The sequence below is a fragment of the Epinephelus fuscoguttatus genome, linkage group LG19 (assembly GCF_011397635.1).
Source record: "Epinephelus fuscoguttatus linkage group LG19, E.fuscoguttatus.final_Chr_v1".
NCBI classification, from domain to species: Eukaryota; Metazoa; Chordata; class Actinopteri; order Perciformes; family Serranidae; genus Epinephelus; species Epinephelus fuscoguttatus.
The window spans coordinates 30533231-30552604 of record NC_064770.1 but is presented as its reverse complement, the minus strand read 5'-3'; the positions used below and the strand labels follow the sequence as shown (position 1 = coordinate 30552604).

Below are 19374 nucleotides of genomic sequence, written 5' to 3'. Positions count from 1 at the left end.
GTCTACTTTCAAAACATTTTATTTGCCAACATGAGGATCTAATCGCTGTTTCAAAGTCCTCTCCACACTGCCAGGAATACAATTCTAGTGGGAAACATATTTCTAAATTTATATATTTAGTGCATGGATAGATTTCTGAATGGGCATACTGGGTAGAGGCCCAGGGGCCAAGGTGTCAGGGGCCCCTTTGGCCTTCACCTGGTAAATGTTACTGAAATTAACACATACAGACCAGGAAGAGATCTCAAAAAGATGCAAAGGAACACAAAAAGACACAAAATGACCACAAAGTGACAAAACCATAAAAAGATGCCTAACAATTACAAAGAGACACAAACCAACAGAAAAAAAGAGGCGAAACCTATGTGGTAGAGGTGTTGGGTCCTTTTCCATATAAGTGCCCAGGGGCCCACTGCTTCATAATCTGCCCTTGATTTAGTGTAACACAATTTAAAGACTATAAAAAATATCAGCCTATAAAATAGCAGGAGTTATAGTTTTAATTGTTAAAAGCAAACACATAGTAGATTACAAGAAACTGACATATTCTTGGGTCGATGATCAGATGTTGTATTTACCATTAGTCTAATGTCCGGGTAAGGTTACGCAATTGCATCTACTCAAGAAGACGATTATCAGAGAAACGTTTGCATAATTAATAATAGAAAGCCCCTGGTGACACTGGTATGAGGCCATACATAAAAGGTAGGCGTCCATCCCAGGGTCGCCCATAAGAAGGGTCAACAGGAGAAAGCTTTCTGGAGCCCAACTGCTAGGATGGATGTCAGTCATAATTATGTTCATATAAGCAATGATAACTAAATTTAATTGTACTTAATACTTTAAAAACTAAAACAGACACAACTAAAACAACAAAAATAAGTATTGGATTTATTGTTACTTAAGTAGAATATAGTCTATTTCATAATGTACCAATGAACCCCCCTCTTTTGTCTTTTTATTTTCTTTTTGGGTGTGTACACAAAAAAATGCGGGCAGCAAGACATCTTAGGTGATTTGAGGATAGCTAATTTGAGGACAGCCAATCCCGAGTCTTTTCAGGGGCCCAGCCATTTCACTGGGCAGGACTGCCCCACCCACCACCCAAAAATGCAAAGAAGTCGACCCTGATTTTTTGCCCAATTCATATCACAATACTTCCTATTTAGCAGTAAATGTTGACACTGGACAAAACTGACTATATACGATATATCGATATTTCTTTGAAGTAAGATATAAATTTAGACAATACCATTTATATCGATATAGACATATTGCCATTTTCCAAAAAAGCCATGCCAGTGTGCATGTCTCCTCTCTCACACTCTTCACACAGCTCCACCCCGCTCACTCACTTACAAGTTCTACAGCAACACTTAGAGAGACACAGAGCTGCTCCTCTGTTTAATCTGTCTGTTAATTAGTCTACAGTGTGACATCGCCCTATATGTTGCATGTGCTATATGTTAAATCAGTCTGTGACATTACTGCAGTAACACACATGCAATACAATAATATAAAAGTCCTTGTGACATCTCAAGTGTGGCTTTGACTTGCAACAAAACATGGAGCTCATTTCACAGAAAATACTGAGATATATATCCTGTATCGCTATTCAGCCTGAAAATACAGACATATGAATTTTTGTCCATATCGCCCACCCCTACTACACAAAGGTCACATATATAGTTCCTAGGAAAATGTGTGAATCCTTTTATTTCCCTTACAAACATGTGGGATACTTGGATAAATCACACCACCACAGCCCAGAGTAAAGGTTACACTACTGCATGCTTCTGTGCCTCTGGACAAAATGTGACCTGCCCTGTATCTTTAAATAACAGGGAGGTGAAGCTAAAACACCTCCCTCTCTCCACAGAAATACTATGGACTCACTCTTTCTATCTATCCCTACATCCCTCTCTTTGTTTCACTCCCTCTCTTTTCTCTCTCAGGTGTTTCAGCAGGTAAAAACCCCATTTCCCTGTTCCCCTTGGGGAGCGCTGACCTAACTGTCGGTGCTCCCCGGAGCCCCGGCTAACTCCGCAGACCCATTTGTCAATGTTGACCCTGAAACACTCCCTCTCTCACCCCCTCCATTCGTCTTCCCTCCCTTCTTGTTCTCTCTTCCTCTGCTACTTCTGCTATTTTTAAATCCTCCCCATATGTCTCGCTCTACACCCATCCTCCCAAACAGACGATAAAAGCACCAAAGGCTGGATAAGATGGACAGAAAGGGGGAGGATAAGGGAAAATGACAGAGAGAAAGACACAGAGGGGAAGGAAGGATGGATCAAACAGGGTGATGCTGAAGGGGGAGGGAAAAGGAACACCAAACTAGAACTGGATTTGAAAAATTTTAAGGGTTCACAAGCCAACAAATGGTCATACTATTGACTGTATAAATATTATGTTGTTAGAAAATCGTATTATGCTATAGCATCTTTCAGCCTAAAAGCCCGAACATACTTGGGTGGTACGTATGTGGAACGGACTCCGCTGAGGTCTGCGCGGACTCAAAGTGGATGTCCGCAAGCCCTGTGCACGCAAACCTCAGATTTTACGACCACGCGGACTCCACTCCGCGCACCAGTGACTGCTCGGCATATATTTTTCACATCACGGGGAATTTTCACGGACATTTTCTACAGGAAACTACAATGCGGAAGTGCGCTCAACTATGAAAGCCCGAATGACTGCGGACATTCCTCACAGAGTCTGCTCCGCCTATAGTATGCCCGAGTATGTTCGGGCCTTTACTGTACAGTTCTCAGTTTGTCACACCACTCGTCAACCTTTTATTCATATGCATTCAGCTAAATTGCTCTAATAAACTAATCTCTATGAACCGATATCTGCATATGTTTGCAGAATCTGTGGGCAACAGGACCAGATTTTGGTATCAGAAGTGTTCTGGTTTCTGTTTGTAGTCCAAGTAGTGTTGACCAGTGATGCTTTAATGGCAGGTTAACAGTCCATGTGAAGAGGCAGAACACAATGGCCAAAATGCAGTCCTAGAACCCATTGGCTATCATTCGAGGATGAATTAGCTTTACATGAGCTTTTTAAGAATGCATCTGCATTCATATGCAGATATCTGTTTATAGAGATTAGTCGAAATGAAGGGCACTTGGAGGAGAAAGTCTTGGCCCGCATATCTGCTGGTTACACTGGATCTCCCGAAATATTGACCACAGGCTTATCATCACTGGACCAAATAGCCAATGAGTTCTGAGACTGCTAATGGACCAACAGACAAGGTGGTGAACATAATGGTGCATTTAGCTGTGAATAAAAGGCCTCACATTACCCTCAGGAGTTGGTGGAGACCAAAAACAGAGCTAAAAAGGAGAATACATCAGGACTTACATTCATCAGGCGCCCAGAGACACGACTCCAAATGAATGCCTATTGTTATGTTGTATCTGCAGGACCAAAATGAATACTGCTTTAAACAGTCCAGTGAATTCCTGGCTTTATTTTGAAGTCTCATTTTTTGCTGTAGAGTGAGTGAGTAACAGACAGCTACTTGACAGAGACAGCAAACTAGCTTGACTGTAAGACGCAGGTATGACGCAGAATGTATTAAACTGTGTGGACCTTCAACTTATGACTAAGGAGAAATCTGGACCCCATGGCTGCACCAGTTGGGACCCAGTGCCTCAAAGGTATCAATATTTGATACCATTTTCGATACCAAAAAGAAAAATTGACATTTCTGGCATAAAATTTAAATTTCTCATTAAAAGATAAATAATAAGGCTATAAAATGACAACAACTTTTTATTTCGGTTAGTATAAGTAAACAGCGGACTGGCTGGAGTAAACATTAACCATAAGAGAGAGCAAGGAAGTGTAGCTGCTATCAGTGTATCAATACTGCAGAGAATGAGTGCTGAAACCCTTTAAAATATTCAGAATTTATATGTATCAATAATTCAATATTTTTACAACACTATGAATGTAGAGATTCCTTTTACACAGTGATTCCCAACTGGTCCAGCCACAGGGTCCAGATCTCTCCTCAGTCATTAGTTCAAGGTCCACACAGTATAATACATTCAGCGTCACACTTGTGTGCGGCCATGTTGTCGAGCTAGTTTGCTGTCTCTGTCAAGTAGCTGTCTGTTACTCACTCACTCTACAGCAGGAAATGGCACTTCAAAATAAAAGCTTTGTATTGGAAATTCACCATACTTAAAAATAAAGTGTGTTGTTTACAAACTTGACATATTTGCAAGTCACTTGCAGTCCATTCAGAATGGACCTGCGACCCACCTGTGGACCGTGACCCACCAGTTGGGAACCACTGATTTAATATAAACTTAAAACTAAAAGCATTTACCCTTTGAGAGAAAAAAAATGTTGAGAAGTGCTTAACATGCAATCACATAACTTGGCTATCACAAAAATGTGAAAGGCAGTTCAACACATTACCAAACGAGGTGTTGCCCCAACATGAAGCAGAAATATCATGGGAAAAAAAAAAAGATTTTTGTTCATAATTTAAGTCAATGAGACAATTCATTAGGGGAAACATGAACCTCAGAGTAAAACCTTTCCAATGTATAAATTATGTATTTACATTTTTCTGACGCTGTAACCCTGTCACCTTGAGTACCAGGAGGACGGATTTGAGGGTCACACGGCGTTGGCATTAAGAGAGGTTGCATACAGTAATTACAGTATGCAGGGGGAGGGGGGGTTAATAGGATGCGCGCTGACTTTTCTCAGCAAAAACCTTATCGCTAATAACCACACACTATCAACTTAATTAAAGACTGCCTCTTTAAAAGCCCCTCAGCCCCTCTCCGCTTTTCTCTCCACTTCTTATTCTATCTTTAACTCTCTCATTTGTGCTCATTCCATCTTTCTTTCTTTCTCTCTGTTGCTTTTTTTTTCCAAAGGGAGAAAGCTGTTGAGTCACCCTTTCATTGTCCCCATTCTCTTCCCTCTATCTTTTGAAGTCAGCTGAATTCCAAAACACCACAATCTAAAAAGCAACGAGGCTCGCTGCACTACGTCAGTTACATGATGCGACACGACACTTTAAGGACTACATATTAAGGACTCTGGAGTTTAAAAGAACCAAGAGTGCTGAGACAAGTTGCAAATGACCTGAAAACTATAAATAGTTCCCTCCAAAAAGTCATTCGCTGCAGCATTTAAAACCGAGGAGACAAAAATGCGGAGGGACACGTTGGTAGCAATTGAAGACTACATTAGAGGCTGCTGCATAACAGTGTCTCCCAGAATACTCGGAAATCGTGTAGCTGTCACACAACTGAGAACTGTATCTGCGACATTTTCATATACGACATCCTTCATACCTTAAAGTGTAAATCTCTCGCATATTTGGTGCAACAACACACAACTAGCCACAGGATATACAGGCATGATCTGAGGCTTTTAATATTCTGCTACCTTCACTTCTGGAGGGTTTGAGTTTGCAGATGTGAAGCACATGCAGCTTCCAACAGACAGTCAGACACAAGGACACTCCAGTTTCTTGTAAGGCTCGACAAGACCTCTTAAGTTGTCTTCCATGTTAATGGATGCGACGCAGCATCCTTCTCTTTTTTTCAGAGCTGAAGTTTTAAGAGCAAAGTGCAGGCTGTACATTACCGGGAAAGTACGGCAGAGAGGCAGAGAGAGACAAATAAACCGAGTGTGCCAATAAAACATGAATAATGCCATTTTCCTGAAAGCCCCCCACGGTGCTCACAGCTTGTTCCCTGCTTGTCACACGGGGACGTTCTTACAAGTCATCCCCTTTTTATTTTTTTTCCCCTCCACCCATCCATCCATCCTGGCGCCCATCTAGCTCGCTTCTTCAGAACAATTAAGGTTGACTTCATGCTCCACGGGGCTTTCCATCATAATGGAGAGACGAGTGAAACAAGGAAGAGGCTCGTCGGAGGGATATTTAATTCATGTCACTCTCACTGCCCGCATCTCTCCGTTCCCTGTCTTTTAGCACAGCTCACTGCCCCCAACATGGTGCAGTGGCGGGCTAGGCTACACCACGCTCACACTAAAGGAGAGGACTGTGGTCCGTTTTAATGGAATTGTGTTGCTACGCTATAAGGGAGCTCTACACAGGATGCAGTCAGCAGGCGAGAGGAGGGAGTCAGCTTCATTCTAACGTGATTGTGCTCGTTTCGCTGCAGACACTGCGGAGTAATGTGGCAACAACGTTTCTGCATGAGTGTGTGTGTGTGTGTGTGTGTGTGTGTGTGTGTGTGCTGCATGGATACTGGTGTGTACGTGTGTGCTTTTTTAAGTCAGAAATAGACGGGAAATAGAAGGGGAAGAAAGGGAGGAAAAGACAGAAAAAGCAGTGCCATTAAAGAAAAGAGAGCGCCGAAACAAACACTCTGTTCCTGAAACCTAAAGAAAGGCGAGGGAACAGAGCTTTGTTAAGTGCATGTGTGTGTGTGGATGGATGCGCACGTAGAAGGAAGAGGGAATGTGGGGTGCAGCTGTTGCCAACTCCTTTCGACATGGCCTCGGCAGATATGAGGCGAAATCTCTCACTACGATCTTCAAACACTTAACAAGACGGCGATAGAAAAAAAAAAAGAGAGGGAGAAGGGAGGACAGATAGACTTTCAAGATAAGATGAAAGATGCAGATGAGAGGAGACGGTGATAAAGAAAGAAGGCTACACAGAACACACCTGGCTTGATGGAATAAAACACAGAAAAGTGCACAGATTCTGGCGTGAAAAAGATTTAAACATGTGCTATGTTTAAAAAAAACGGTGCAACTGCAGCCCCCAAATGAGATGCCTTTGTCACTGTTTTTGAGTGACCTATTTAAAAAATGTTTTCCAAAAAACCTCGGCAAAATGTCTCCTGCCCGATCTCACATCTGAAGTTTGAGGAGTGGGAGGTCCATTTTTCTGCGGCTCATCTAATTAGTTCAAACTTAAAGCAAGTGACTGTTGTGTGACCTCCCAGCATGGTGGATTTTTATACACATCCCAAAGCAGCTCAAAGGGAAGACGTCGTAGTGTGTCTTTTTTTTTTAACAACTGCAGGAACAAGCCAAGAGAATAGACTGCACCAACTATCACTACACTGCACCAGAGACAGAGTCACGCACTGGAATGTGAGCGCAGATACAGTAGGGGATGTAGATACCTGTGTGTATATTGTATCGCTCAGTATAATTGAGCCTTTGTGACCTCATAACAGGTTGTTAATAACTACCCACCTTTATTAAAGGCTCCCTGGTTTCCCTCATAATTACTGATGTTAATGTCTAAACCCCTATACAGCTGAGCTGACCTCATTTTCAGGACTGCCATTTTGAATTTATATTGCTGTCAGGTTGGTAAACTGTCAAGAAGAGTGTATAACTCTAATAAATCTCATACTATCTACTACAGCCAGCACAAACTACCTAAATACTTACTAAAGCTGCAATGGGGCAAATATATACATTTTAATTCACTTTTTTTTTTTTTTTTTATTATTTATTGAATTACTCAATTTAAGTAGTAATTCAAAGGCAAAAGCAGCAAATGAGGTGAGAAATTGACACAATTCTGAAGGAGTATGAAATAAATGTAATGGGAGGTAGAGTTGACAAGACAATGTATTCTTTCCATCTTAATATTAAGCTCTGGCTGACATGTCATTAGTCCCTCGTGACAAACTAAACATCACTTTAAGGCACTTTTCATTGTTTGTAATAACTGATTGGCAGCCATTTTGTTCTCTCTGCCATGCATTGTAGGTTTGTTGCACTTCACTGGAGCTAATCATGCAATTCTTTTGGTTAAAAGGGATAGTTTGGATCCTTTAAAGTGGGGTTGTATGAGGTGCTTATCCATATGCAATGTTTTATCTACAGTAGATGTCAATCACCACGCCCCCAGTTTGGAGAAGCAGGCAGGTGGACCGACACAGAGGCCAAACAATGCACTGCAGTCGAGGCATCAGCAGCGAAATATATTTGAGGCACCTAAAAAATGTAATATCAGTTGAAGTGTACACTATATTAAGAACATTTTCACCACTTTGCCTTGCTTTTACTACCTCACCCTTTGCCTCAGACAGCCATTTCCAACAGGAAGCCATTACAACGCTCTCTTCAATGCCAGACTCCATTGAGTAAAACAGTGATTTAACAAAGCTGAACACAGGAGCTGCTGGTCTATGGCTGCCTCAATTAATTACTTTGTTGGTGTTACTGTGTGACTTCGGTGTTTAAAAGCTTTAGTTTGGATTCAACAAAGTCACACACCGACACAAATGAACTAACTGATCAAGGCAGCAGTGGACCAGCAGCTCCAGTGTTAGGTGAGCTAAAGTTACTGTTTTTGTCAGTGGAGTCTGGTAGCTTGGATGGGAGCACAGATGGGGAGCTGGTAAGGTTAAGCATTGAAATTATAGCTGATATTGAGTTTTTAGGTGGCTTAAATACGTTTTGCTGCTAACCCCATTCACAGCAGTACATTGCTTAGCTTTCATGGGGATACTCCTACCTGCTTCTCCAAAATGGTGGCGTGCCAAATGACGTTTACTGTATCTAATACACTGATTAAGTACCTCATACAACTCTGCCTCAGAACATGAACTGTCCCTTCCATATTCTCTTTTACAGTATATTTTTATTTAATGTGTAGATTTTAATGATATTCCAAACAAATTTAAAAACGGAAGGGATGGAATTACAATTAGCATGAGTGGACAAAAGGGTCTATTATTCTACTTTAACAGTTGGGACCGAGCATGAAAAGATATTTAATCACAGCCTTACTGATTGGCTTTAAAGATTATTTTGTGTCACAGCTGTGAATATGCTCACATTTAATAAAAAGGAAAGGTATTGTACATCTAAAATGGCATGAGCAATTAGGCTGACTCCTGTTACAGTATGTAGCCACACTCTTTTATAACCTTTTTTCTTTGTAACTACTTTCTTGTTGCCTTCCGTCATTGGTAACACACCACCTAGGGGACTTAGTGGGGATCAGTCCACATATGGAGTCATAAGGTGGCTGCAGGTCTATGAGGGTGGTAAGTTTCTGACTCCACCAGAAAATCTTTTTCAGCTATAGATCCTGAACAAGCTGTCAATCTCAACTCTGATGCCTTTAGTGTTACAAATACATATTCATGTCAACATAAATAAGCCATCAGGTCAACACCCCTAAGGGCAAAGTTGGCTGATATTTATCTGTGTGTATCGCCGGAGCATGAGTGACAGTAGGAGGTAATAATAAAGTCTGAAAATCCAACCTCTCACTCACATCTCTGTCTCTCTCCCTTCACTATAACTGTGATTGACAAGTCCTCCTGAAAGATGCTTCTAGTTAATAAGTAGCTGTCGCTCATAATGAGGCAGTTTGCAGTATGTAGCAAGCATTAAGATCCACTGAGGTTCTGCAGCTTAAAGACCAAGTGTAGACAATTTAATCAGACGATTTAAACATTCGGAAAAACAAGGAAATGTTTCTGTGAAGGCATTTTTTTAAATATCACTCTCACATTGATGCAATTGCCTCATGACACAAAGACGAGGAATGAAAAGACTTTCACAGTCAGCAACTGCATGCATGTGTTATCTGTATATTAGTCAGGCTTAAGCCGAGATGACAAAATTCTCTCCTCCAAAGCTGTGATAGCTGCGTTCTTCTCTGTGTGCCTCTTCGGTCTCTCGGTCGCCGAGCTTACGTTATATTTATTGTAGGGTATTTCAGTCGGCTTATGGTGGCTGACAAGAGCCGAGTCAAACAGATCAGAAATTCAATTTACTGCTGAGACACTTGGGTTAATCAACAAGAAACACACACAAAAAAAAAAGATGGATAGACGGACCCACCCCAAAAACGCGCACACACATTAGTCTGACAGTCACTCATATGCAAAAACACAAATGCACACAAGACAAACAGACAAGAGGATTAGTCTGATGTTAGCCAGGCTGCTGTTTGTTTATCCTTGTAAAGACACCACAGAGTGACAACACGCTCTATCTGGTACACACAAAAACACTTGTACAGTAATAATGGCAAACAAATAGTTTAATAGATGATAAATGTGGCAGCGCTGCACTGATGAACCTCGCCGCACGTCAAAAGCATGCAGAGCACCCATCACATGTTACATCTCCCAGTGTGAGCAGCTTCCGCAGAAACAGTGCGACTCATTCAGTGGAAGAAGATAACGGCAAAAAAAGGAGGACTAAGCAGCAGCATAAGGGTAAAATGGAGAAGATGAAGTATGTAAGGAGATTAAGGACTAGAGTAAATGCCTACACGAGTACAACATCAAAATCAATTTATATTCCAGTTTCGCTATCACATAACGCAGTGTTAGTCCTCCCATCCCGAGCCTTTTGTCAATTAATGGAAGAGTGGAAAAGATGCTTTGGGTGGTATGGGTCATAACTTTTATTTTTTACAGTGCCAGGGCTACCCATTCAGTTGATTTTATTGCAGAAAAGGGCCTTTACAGCTCCTGACCCTACCTGGCTGCAGCTGTCTCTGTTAAAATGCACTCTTCTTTTGCAAGCCTGTGTAATGTGGAACTTTGTGTGTGTGGGCTGGTCTATAAGCGTGCATGTTGCTGCAATCTCTGTATACACTGCTGCTGTTCCTGAGGCTGAAGCTCCCTCCTGAGAGACTCAGTGAAGGAGTGACAGACGCCGTGAGAAAGAGGAAGGAGAGAGGGAGAGAGAGTCGAGGACACGGAGAGAGAGTAAAGGAGAAGAGAGCTGAAGATGAAGAGGCAGAGAGACGAGGGGAATAGGGATGGAGCAGGAGGCAGAGTGAAAGGGGGGCTCAAACTATGCAGCACAAATACAAACTTTCTATACTTCGGAAGAGACGCCATCAGGGAAAGCCAGAAAGATGAGGGAAGAAGAGGGAGGAGACGGAGAAAAAGGAGGGAAATATACTCATAGAAAGCGCTAACAGCTCCATTTCCTCTCGTCCCACATATTCATTCAAATCGATTCCCTTTGAGAAGTGAGAGGCCATTTCTCATCTGCGAGACAGCTGCATCTAGCTATCGAAATAACTCACACAAACATACAGGAGCTGCACGCACACACACATGTGCACATAAGTGTTTTCATATTTACAGTAACATACAGACGCTCACGCAAATGCTACACACACCAAGAATGCAAAACAAGGAGTGCTAACAAGTAAAGTGTTACCATGGGAATCTTGCTGAGGACAGTCTTACCGAGGTAATAGGATATCTGACAACACCCCAGTGATGTCATTATCACAGTCTGGAACCCACACACACACACACACACACACACACACTCACGCACGCACACACATACAGCCAATTATAGACACACAAATACAAATTGCCTTTGTTGGCAAGATATTGATAGACGTGCACACAGACACACACATACAGTATTTACAGCACTGAGGCACAATGCACATTTGTATACACACACACGCCCAGTATTTTCGGTGCGGAGGCGTGTGACAGCGTGGCGGGCCCTGTGGTTTAGCGGGCTGAAGATGTTCTAGTTAAATGACAGTGTGATTTAAGCCAAACAAAAACAAACGTCTCCGCGCAGTAATTGGACAAACTCATGAATGATATCATAAAATGTTATTTCTATCCACTCTCTCAGTCTCGCTCCTTCCCTCCCTTCCGCTCTGATTTGCTATTTGACACGAGCAGGAAGCAGCAAACATCACAGTGCTTGTATGCGTGTGTGTGTGTGTGTGTGTGTGTGTGTGTGTGTGTGTGTGTAATTATACTGCCTGAGGGGAGACAACAACAGGGATGGATGAATAATGTCCTTTGATCACAATAACACCACACACACACACACACACACACACGCGTGCACAAACACAAACGTTTGCATCTACTACATTAATGCTGGCAGTTACATCGGGTGTGTGTGTTTAGTTGGTACAAAAAACTTTTTTCAGCCACCAGCCGCCATGACAGCTGCCAGCAAACACATGCACGCACATAAGCGCAAACACAAGGAGTGCCAGAGCAGTGGAGTTCATCAATATGCACGATCAGAGGACCCTGTTCATCCTGGGATGCATCGACAAATGTCACCACTATGGATCGATAAATTACATAAATACCCTGGCAGCATGTTGGCATACTGAATGTGTGTTTGTGCGTCATTGTTTAATTAGGTAAATGGAAACACTGAGTAACAGTAGCTGCTACAGTCCAGTCCAGTCAGGCCCAAATGTAAGTTGTAAATTGACAGAAATAAAACCATTTAACCCTCCTATTGTGTCAACACTGGCCAACTGTAACTTCCCTATGTCATTAATATGGCATACATTTAATCTGACTGACTGAAGGCTTCATGTATCCCTCCACAGTTGGCATTTGACCATATAAAACTATTGACTGCCCCTTTCAGCCAAATATTTTTTATCGAACTTTCCACATCTGCAGTGCTCCTGGTCAAAATTGGCTGAGCATAGGAAATCAATGTGTGAGACTGCATTCTGTTCAATAATCCTTAAGCATCCCCTTGATCACCTCATCTCACCACAGGAAGCACACCTTCCAAACAAGATGACATAATGGTAATTACAGGAGCGCATCTCTTTCTGTGCCCCCACTGGGAGCCAATAACCTTTGGGAGCCGATCTACCCTCTGAGCCACAGGCATCTCATGCACATCTCAACCATGACGTGAGTGAGGCAGATACATTACTCAGTACTGATTGATGAGGGCAAAAAGAGGTGGTCGTATGTTAAGGTAGCAGAGTACAGCTCAGTAAAAATGTTAACAGCTGTGTCTCCGCAGTTTGTTTGGGGCATGAAGTATTTCCCAAAGTTCAAACCAGTAAAAAAAATATTTAGCAAGTTATTCCAGTTACACAAGTAAAGGCCTTTGCATGCTGAGTTAGGTTTTTCCCGGTCATCCGAAATTATTGTTACACACACAAACCTTGCACAATTATTCCAATGCATTTTTCTATTTGTTGCGCAAGACATGGCAAAATGAAAAGACAAATTTCCTCCTTTGCCTCTCTCCACTGGAGTTACCTTTCTGGCTGTCACCACTCCCTCCCTGTCTTTCATTTGGCACTGCAGCTGCATGACGGAGCGGAGCTGTCCTCCCTCTCTGTCTCCACATTCTGTGTGCGTTCCACATCCTCCTCCTCTTCCCCATCATCCACCTGAATATTACTTTCTGACCTGCTAAACGTGAGCTACCTGAGTTATGAAATTATTCTGTGCCCCATGTCCCTCTGTCTTGTTGCTGATGTGTCCCGCCACTCCATTTTCTTCACCGATTCTACGTCAAACATCTCTCAAGGATTCAAGGAATGTGAGAAACACAGAAAATCGAACTTGTTCCGAAAATTTTAATGATTATGGACTCAATGTGCAAACATGACACAGTGCGAGGATGTATTTATTTTTAGATGTTCAACAATATTGGACGAAAAAGTGGACTGAATGTGCAAAGGCCTTAACACGAGTTACTGGACTGACCTCTGTGGATTGAAAGGTCTGTTGTGTCGGACTTGTGACCACTCCAAGCTGTGATGTAGCACCAGTGAAACACTATATCACAAATGGGTGTACACAGTTCATCCATTAATTTTTTTTTTCTTTCTTAATTTGTCATGTAGATCATATTTTTTGTATCTTAAATAGCACTTTATAAATGCTATGTAGTTACCACTTGCAAGCACAAGTAAGATTATTTTCCTAGTGTAGTTACTCTTAAACACCCTATTTTCACCAAAATTAGCACATTTTTAAATGCAGGAAATTCCAGACAACAGACAACAGACTTGTTTCCCATTGCCTGCAGACCAGAGCCATGTACACAACTGTGTGCAGTAGACAAGTATGCCTTTCTGTTTGTTTTTTTTTTAATTCTGTTGCATCACGTTTGATGACACATGCACCGGAAAACAGGTTAGGAAAAAGTAAAAGCAGCATGAAAGGCCAGTGAAAATGTTACAGTGGTTACTTCTTCTTTATATCTGTTACTTAGACAATAAGCAAAAGGGACTAAAACTTGCATGTTCCTTTGGGTGTCGTATTTTCATCACTGCTGATCGGCGCTGGAGCCAATAAATACCTGTGACTACTGCAGAGTCATTTGACCCCCGACTGTAACCTTTCCCATTAAATACAAAAGCCAGATGTTAGCAGGTGTTTCTGATTTTTTTTCTGCAGTGGAAAAGAGGCTAAAGAGACAATGTTTGTTTCACAGGAAACATTTGTTTGAGTTTGGTGTTGGAAAAAAAACAAATGACAAGTGATGAATTCCAAATTTGTACAGCATTCATTATTCGTTTTTCTTTTCTTTTTTTTTTATGGAGGTGTCAGAGGACTAATCAGGGCGTCTCGGGCTTTGCTTGGAATACCAAAGCATATGAAGAGCCTGTGCTCCACTAAGCGTCAGACAAAATATTCATTAATTTGTTTGAATTGCTGAATAATTAATTAATCAACCCATGTAAATGAAGTGTCACTTGTTTAAGACGCTCAAGGGATGAATTCTGAAGTGAAAATGCTGTGTGTGTGAGCGTGTGTGTGTGTATCTGTCTTTGTGAGGACCTAGTTGAGTTTTAGAGCTTCAGAGTGAGGACATTTATGGAAAGTGAGGACATTTTGGGACAAACCTTTAAAGGGCTGTTTGGGGGTTCCAATTTGGTTTTAAGATTAGAATTAGGTTTAGGTTAGGGTATCATAAGGGTTGGGGTTAGGGATTTAGTTGAGATGATCGAGGTTAAATAAGGGGCCAGGGAATGCATAAAAGCAATGTAGGGCCCCACATGTACAGGAAGACAAACTTGTGTGTGTGTCCATGTGGCAGCTAAGGCAACATCACTGCAGGAGCAAAGGCAGGACTGACGTGGCACCATACAGAACACACACACACATTCACATCTGCAGTGTTACAGAGAGCCGACAAACATTAAAGAGCATCACAATATGTTCCAACTCTTTGAACACTTTTTGTTTTATTCAGCAGCAAACTGTTTTTCTTCAAGAAGCGAAACAGAGAGGGACATCTCCCATCGCTGCTGTTAACACATCTGGTGCATGCAGACCATGATTAAATTCACAAGGCATGATCTGAAGAAGCCAAGAGAAAAAGAAAACAGCTACAGCAGCCGAAGACATCAGACAAATCAAACTCAAGTGTCAATATACAGGTCTGAGTCGGGACAGACACGGACAAAGACTTAAGAAATACAGAGAGTGTTTGTGACCAACATGATCCAGTTGCCATTATTGACCTCCGAGTCAGTCGATAACCATTTAGTGTGAGAATTACATGAGGCCAATCAACAAGCCGGGCCAGACGTCCACCCACACAATTACGACGGGTGAGGAAAATGAGAAAGTGAAAGAGAGAACAAAAGCCATGAAAGGGACAAAAATAAAAGTTTGGATGTAACAAATGCCAGCAATGAGCAAAATAATAAAAACTCATATTTTTTGGGGGGGTTATTTTGTTTTTCTACCCACCGAATTTTAAAGGAGCTGCCAGGGTGGTACCTTCATGGTGAATTGCTGAGAATGCAGCAAAGGGAAGACATTTCTTTCCTTAATCAATAATGTATTCTTTTCAATACAGGCGCGAAATGCATTATTCAACAAAGGATAAGAGATGTATGGATGGGACCAACACAGGGAGATACTGCAACATTTATCTAATTAACAGGCAAGAATGAAAGACATAGAGGAGGATGGAGAGATGTGTTTAGGGACAGCACAAGGAGAAAAGAAGAAAAAGAAAAGCAAAGACGGAGAGGAGATAGAGTCCTTTTTACATAGAGAAGCTCTCAGATAGTATCCTCTAGAGGTTGACGTAAAAACAGCTTGGACTGGAAGTCCTCGGCACCAAGAGATTTAGCCTCCAAGTGATGGGAAAAGGAAGCACACACACACTTACACACTATAGGCAGTGCATGCTGAAGCATTAAAGCATATATACGCAGGGAAATTTCACGCACGTCTCTGCACACACAAGTACGAAGGCGTAATCGTGAATAGACAAACACACTGAGGGTCTTACAAGGCGTAATCATTGGAGGCGAGCTTCTCCTCATATTTCACATGAGGATTAGCAAAAATCTGCCTGGAACAAGGCGGCAGAAAGACTCCGCTACTCGCACTTCAGAGGGTAACCATCTAAACCTTAACCTACTAAAGAGGGTAAGCAGTTATATAAACTTTAAAAGGAGGGTAGAAGACTGTGTAAACCTTACAAGGAGAGGATGCAGCGCAGAGAGGACACACTAGTAGAATCTTAATCCTTGTTTGGGATGGAAACACTGCAGCACTCACTGAACAGATTTAACCGTTGTATTTTTGTGTGGGGGGGCGGATATCACACACTAAACACTATCACGGCCATTATCCTGCTGACTCTGAGTGTAAGTGATGCCAGGTTCTGTGATCACATAATAAACTGTGCAGTCTAAAGTGAGGCAGCAGAGATACATAAAAGGCAAACTGATGTATTCAGTTTTATGGTTTATGTACAAAAAAAGTTATTTTAGCTAAATAAGAGTAAAACTATAACTCCATGGTGGCAACTAGTGCTGGAGATTAGTTGACAAATCAATTTTGATAACAGATGAAGCCATTTATCAAATATGCCAAAAATGTGCTTACTCTATCTTCTCACTGGTGAGAATATCTTTATAAATTGAACATATTTGGATTGTGGGCTGCTAGTGAGAAAGAGAAGAAGAATTTGAAGACATCACTTTAGTCTTGACGAAATTATGATCATCTATGTTCTTTTTTAACTATTTCATGACATGTTATAGTATAGACATATCATTGAAACCATGACTGATAATGACCTTCAATGCATTGTGGGATAGTGATTATTTCCAAACACATTAAAAGTCTTCATATATTTCAGAATTTAGCTGAAGTGCAAATTTTCAATTTTGGTTCAGTTTTTCAGCATTTTGATTGTTCTGACCTCTACATTCACACTTTTACATGTTTGGCCTAGAACAAACCCCTAGCTTAGATTTCATATTAAATGTATGAGATGGCCTTCAATATATTAGTAAAAAAAAAAAAAAAAAAGAAGGAGCCGTGTTTACGAGTAGGATTTAAGAAACAGGTTAAATGACATGTAGTAGGGAGTAGTCTCTTGTACAGTAGGTGGTGGTATGCACCTGGAAGTTGTTTGCGATTCGCCAATAAATTGAGAGAAGAAGAAGAGCCGTGTTTACAGAGAGTGTTCTTCGAGTAAGCGGTACGCAACAGGCATTGCTGAACACCTAACAGTTTTACCAGATGTATCTATAAGGACTTGGTTATACTTTTGATGTCATGGTGGATAAAGAAGGAGCACCATCTAAAAGAAAAAGAACAGAAGAACAGTAGAAGGCTAAATAGGACAGTGATAGGGCTCGAGCCCAAACGCGTGTAAACTTTGGTTAGGCATTCACCAAGTGGAGAGAGCTGAGAGATTTGAAAGGTTTTAAAACTGATCCCGAGTTGGCCCTTTTCCTAATTGACAGGTATGTAATTTTTGTTTTTATTTAGAGAATATATACCGCAACTTGTTAGACATTGTTTCACTTCAGTATATGACGACATGGAAGTTATAAGCAAGCTAAATGTAACATTAGCTGATGTGAACCACTTTTGTCTAATAACATTACAACAAACGCCACAAAATGATCTGTAACTGTGACCATGAACACAAATACACAGCAGGCAGTTGTCCTCAGTTTATAAGAAATTGAGAGCTACACCAGAACATTTATGATTTTCCTCTCGCTCTCCAAAACAAATGCATGCCGTAACTGCCGGTTGCAGTCGAGATTTTACAACACCAGGCTGTGGGTGTCATACCGCTTCGACCAAAGGGAGCACTACAATCAACGAAAACGTAAAGTTCCGCACAGCTGCTTTAACTGTTCTTGGATGAGAATGTTGCATCCCCAGAATGTACTGACAATGATGATGAACTTTGTGCACTGTGAAGTGGACTTGAAGCTTATACAAATAAGCCATTTTCTCATATGAATTCTGGACAATGTACAGAAGTGTTTTGTTTATGTATCCAGTTCATCAGCACAACCGAGTCTCTTCCTATTCGTTGAATTTGTCCGACGATTTTGGTGATGGCGCTTACTGACAGACAGTTCTTGAACTTGTTTCTCCAGTTAGACATTTTTGTTGACATCTTTGTGTAAATGCAAATTATTTTTTACCCTTGCATGCTTGTATTCTTCTGGTTTCACATCAGTCACTGTGAGTTCTCCAGACAATAACCTGCTCTATTCACATATGGACTCAACTGGACATAACATGGACTTTGTGCTAGGGAGCCAGCAGGGTAACATCCATTTAAAATCTAGTCACAGGAGGTTAAAAAGAGGAGAAGTCACGGCTTCACATTGAGTCATATCATTGGGGTACAGCACATACACAGTAAGTGTGGGGTTGGAATATATTTTTTTCGAAAAACAAAGATATGAGTGAAAAGCAAAACTATGCAATTATAAAAAAAAAAAAAAAAAAAAAAAAAAAAGGTCCTTCGTAAAAGACCCCAAACAAATGCTTTCTATATGAAAATGTTCTATTGTAGGCTGGGCGCAATCCAATCAAGCGTACTGAAAAATTCTGTCAGGCCAAGTGCACTAAAAGAGGCTAAAAAGAGCACACCCAAAGAGCTGACCGGACATGATCCCTTTAGTTCTAGCGCCGTCTGCTCTAACCCTGCAACACTGCAGCTCCTGTTACATGTTTACATACACATGTCTAACACCCAATACCTCCCACAGGGTCAGAGAGCAAGTCCCAGCCTTCACTTAATAGCCCTGATCCGGTCTAACTGATTCAGACATTTGCGTTCTCACATACATCTCCTCTGGGTAATGTCTCGATAAGTTCAGGGTTGCATTGCGTGTGTGTACGGGGCTATAGTCAGATAAATGGGGAGCAGAGACGAATAATGTGAGAGAGAAACAAAGAGAAGACAAAGTGGTGGGTCGAGCACTTTAAAGTGGATTACTTTCTCCTCATCTGTTCCTCCAGAGGAAATGCTCCCGCTGTCAAGGAGCTGAATTGCTTCTGTTTCAATGACACCCGCTGACGGGGGACATGAGGTGTGTGTGTGTGTGTGTGTGTGTGTGTGTGTGTGTGTGTGTGTGCTGCTAAAGAAGATGGTGTGTGGCAGGTGCCAATCAGGACATTCTGTAATTCCCCTCCACTCAGCCTCGCCTCTGGTCAAGCTGAGAGATTATCCCTCACCCCTTCATTTCCCCCGCCACCCCTCTCCACCTCCTCTATTTCAGCACTCGTCTCCCTCCCTCCCTCCCTCCCTCCCTCCTCTGCGCTCTCTTCTGACACTCTTCTCTCCCTCCTCTTAAAGGTGCCACGTATAGCATTACAGGAT

The 19374-nt window shown here is 41.7% G+C and overlaps 1 protein-coding gene across 2 annotated transcripts in view; it reads right to left on the bottom strand.

Annotated features, from left to right (window-relative positions):
• grin2aa (glutamate receptor, ionotropic, N-methyl D-aspartate 2A, a) overlaps positions 1-19374 on the bottom strand; it is a 248795-nt gene that overhangs the window by 212943 nt on the left and 16478 nt on the right. The gene's annotated exons all lie outside the window — the stretch shown is intronic.